This window comes from Myxine glutinosa, chromosome 7 (assembly GCF_964187855.1).
Source record: "Myxine glutinosa chromosome 7, kmMyxGlut1.1, whole genome shotgun sequence".
Classification (NCBI taxonomy): Eukaryota; Metazoa; Chordata; class Myxini; order Myxiniformes; family Myxinidae; genus Myxine; species Myxine glutinosa.
The window spans coordinates 121,827,918-121,832,495 of NC_136267.1; positions in this window are offsets into that span (position 1 = coordinate 121,827,918).

Sequence of the window (4,578 nt, forward strand, 5' to 3'; positions counted from 1 at the left end):
AATGTTCGTCGCTTAAATGTGAAAAAAGGCAATTGCTTTTCGCTCTGAAATACGTGCGAACGCGTAACTGAGTTAATGGCGGCAGGGAACATCACGTGATCGCTCTGAGCGAATCAGCGCGCTGCTCTGCGACCGGTCAGATTCCGTGCATAACATGCCTCGCTGAAATGCGCTGAGGTAAAAATATGGTTTAAAAATATTATGAAATCAATTTTTAGTTCGGCCATGTTCGTCCCAGGTTCAATGGCCATGTCTGTGCCAAATATCAAGTACGTGAGCCTCTCCGTTTAGGAGTCTATCGGTAACATTACACACACACACACACACACACACACACACACACACACACACACACACACACACACACACACACACACACACACACACACACACACACACACAAACTGTGTTTTCTCTATAGATGTTCATGCAGTTTGTAAGAAGTTGATGATCACGTACAAATATTATAACATTATATTCGGGCTGCTAATTTGTAGAGTCTCAGTATGTGGCTACACTACAAAAGTAATCAAGTACTGGTGTACCAGTGGAGTGTTTGTAGAAGCTTGAAGCAATAACTGATGAAGTGTAAATGAGGCAGTGATGTAGGGATTGTTATGTGATGGCTATACTGTTAGCTACTCTCTAAACCAACATCATCCCTATCTTGTTTACGACCTTTTTTAGTTTGTTAGTTTTAGTTTGTCATCATTTAGTTTTAGTTTTGTCCGGCGCTGCCTGGGGGCAGGGGGAATGAATACCCCGTATTGCTCGAGAGGGATGGGGGGCGGGGGTGGTATCGGGCGTTGCCTGGGGGCAGGGGGAATGAATACCCCGTACTAAAGTTCAAATTAGTTTGTCATCCCTACATTGCCTTTTTTATTTAGCATAATTTTTTTTAATTCATTTGTCACATTTTAAATCTATGTGCTTCTTGAGAGCTGTAGTGGGGGGGGGGGGGGAGGGGGGGGGGGAAATCACTTGAGGACTGGTTGCTGTATGTTGGTGACGATGCCACAAATAGAACACAAAATTGCTTTGGTATAGTTAAGAGGGCGTGTTGCAAAGCAATACCTCCAATTACTTTTCTCCAAAAAAGGTAAAGATATTCAAATGAAACAATGCACAGTTTGCACATTAGTTGTTGCTGCCATTTGATGCGAAGTTTTGTGATTCTGACAAGATGTCTCAGTGCTATGTTAATCAAGATGGCAGAGGGTGGTACGACGTTGCCACTGCTGTGTAGTGTGAAGCGTTGGAGATGAGAGTTGGGTGCACCATCATGATCCTGAGAGTAAAGAGACGATCAATGGAGTACCACCACAAAGGATCATCAGCCCCGACTTAACTCCGTCAGATTTTCATCTCTTCCCCAAACTTAAGAAACACCTTCGTGGAGAACATTTTCCTTCCGCCGATGATGTCAAGGCCACTGTGAAGCCCTGGTTAAATCAGCAGGAAGTACAGTGCTATCGTGATGGCATCGATGATGAAAAGTACTTTAACATTCACAGAAATGTCTGTGGACCCAGCACTTGGTGATTTATGTTGAGAAGTAAATTTGCACCATGGTAGAATAAAGATTGATGTTAGTACTGTATCTGTCGTTTCATTTGAATATATTTTCTTGTTTTGTAGAAGAATACAAGGTTCGTACAGCCAAAGAATGCAAAAAATCAAGGACTTTTCCAAGACAAAAATACTATTTTCCAGGACAATTTTTTACTTTTTTCACAAAAACAAAGTGTATTTTTCACAATATAATAAACTTTATTATGAAATGACAAGTTGTTGATATTATCTTGTAATGTGTACCTGTTGTTGTCCGATGCAGATTAGTTGTCACTTTTAGGCACAAGTTTATTTACAGTTATGTACATGTACAAGCATATGTCCCAGGGTATTCACATTTACATGCTTTTCAACTGCCTGGCCTTCTCGACCAGTTGCTCTTCAACTAATTTTAAGTCAACTTCCTTGCGTTTGGCCGATTCACGTAAGCTGTTAGCTTTGCTAATGTGTGTAAAATCGTGCTCCTTTTCTGCCCTCAATGAAAAGTCATCTGCAGGGAATCTATGTCTGTTTTAAGTCTCTTTTGCTGAATTTTAATTTCTGCCACTTCCTGTTCCATTTCACGTTTCCTGGCGATGGCTGGCTGTAGTTCCTTTGAGCGCTTCTGCTCGTCGAGATGGTCTTGGTATCTCCTTCGAGCTGCAGTAGCAGACAACAGAAGTTTTTTGTCTAATTCAACATTCTGAACACCCCCAACAGCATGTAAATGGTCACATATGACTCTCTGTGCGATGACAGATTCTTCTTTCAGGTTTTCAACCTCCACCTCTTTGTTGATTGAGAAACCACGTTCTACCGTGGCCTGGCCATGGGACAGGAGCAGCAACAGGCTAGCAGCATCCCAGTTTTCTGAACTCCACCTTCCTCGAAATGTCTTCATGTCAAAGAGTGTCCAATAGAGTTTCTTTGCGATCAAAATGTTTATGTCTTTGGGATGCATCATCCAAGTATCTTGAATACTGGCGAAGGGCATCATCACCAGTTTCAGGGGTTATCCAGTGGGCGTCCGCCAATAATCCCAAGGCTCTCCTCATGAACTTGACTGCTACATCCTTCTGTTCAAAATGCCTTGGGTCGAGACAGGCCAAGCTTCTTGCAAGCGGGTACTTGATCGGGCATTTTTCGATAAGTTTTCCGACATGTTCCATCAACAGGGTTCGACACTCAATCCGGAATTCTAGAACAGCTCGGTCAGATGCCTTCTTCGTCCGACAACTTTCTTTTAAAGCCTTGCTTGCAGCCAATCCGATGTCCAGCTTCGAAATATCAAAGAAGTTTTTCTGATCCCTAACATCGAATGAAGCTAACTTGGCCGCTGTTAAAGCGTCCGTCACCTTATGGTCGACAAATCTTTCAAGCAACCCTTGGATTAGATTCAGTAAATCATGGGTGATGTAGGGCAGCAGTGGTTGATCACTTTGATACATGGTCAGGAATGGTGTGATTTATTGGGCAACCGCGAGAAAGAACTTGAGTCTGGCCAGTGTCAATGGTTCATGGAAAGTTTGAAATCATTAGCATAAAACGTTAGCAAAACTGCTGCGTCTGCAAAACTGTTGTTGGCGTGATGGACGGAGTGCAAACCTATACTGCTATAGGCCCCTCCGGTGATTCACGCCGGTAGGGGACTAATAAACGAGAACTGCATCTAAATATGTAGGATAACAGCTATCCTATTATCTTGCTAACGCTAATTTAACATCGTTACGGTTTTCGCGTGACCCTCCTGCCCTTACCAAGGGGAGATTAAGCCCCTTGTTCTTCTTGGGTCCTCGCAACCGCGAGATTTGAATCGCCACTCCCGGGCAGACGCAAGGTAGGGTTTCGGGACGATGTTCGCACGTACCTAAGTACTCACGCCGCCGCGGAAGCGGGGAGCAAGCCTCGCACGAACCACGCGTAATTTGAGTACGTCTGAGCGGATGACGTACCACGTGGTCCGTGCAGTTACCTGGTAATGGAACCCGATTCGAGCGGTTTTATTCGTACCACGCTTAGTCAATGATGGAAAAGGACGAGACTGTCGAATAAAAGGAAGAATACAGGTTTAATAATTATTTACATGATTATGTACAAGTCGAAGAGACACAGAGCAGAACTTAAAGTCTTAACTTATCCCCAGACACGGTCACACTCACAGAGGGAAATGAAAGGAAGGATGATGTTCACGCGCTGAACGCGCCGACTTGGTCGTCCAGGAACAGCTTCGCCCGGCGTGGCTCTCCCCGGTCACAGCACATCCCTCGATGAAGGCAAGCAGGCGGCGGGAGGGATCCTTGCAGCGCGTCTCTCGAACAAAGGGCAGAGCAGGCAGGCGGGAAAATGTACACGTCTCTCGCCAGGCTTGGCGGTTTCTCACAGCGCGATTAATTAACGGCGCGCTCTCACTCACGTAACTCAAGAGATTCTGCCTCAAGCTCAACTGAGCGTTTAACTTGGAAGAGCGCCTTATAACTTGGTTCATACGCGTCTTCTCTCTCTCTCTCTCTCTCTCTCTCTCTCTCTCTCTCTCTCTCTCTCTCTCTCTTTGAACTCTCTCAACTCTTGACCCCTCTTTCTCTTCTCTTTGGTTCAGCTCACCTCTCCGCAGAACTGCAGTGGGGGGCTTCGCACAACGGGTTATATTGCCAACCCCCTGAGCTCGCTCGAATGTTCCAAAACACGCCTTTGGACGCAGTGCTAAGCCACTCCCTTGAGCCCTGATTGGCGGCTCGTGCTTACCGTCACTCAAACTCTCCCTGCTCCACCTTCCTTCGGCCTGGATCGACTTGCCAGGCCCGACCTCGTGTTATTTTGCGCCAAAAGCCAAAGTATCGAGGCAGCATAAGGCATTGGAGGGAAACCTAACTCTCATTTTTCTACTCAACGCAAAACTAACACAGGAAAAGGACTATGCTAACATTTACTAAGACATAACTGAACTATCGCGAGGCTACGTGTTGTAGTGTGACTAAACTATGAGGGGGAAATTAACCTTTATTGTACAAACTCAAAACCGCAACAATA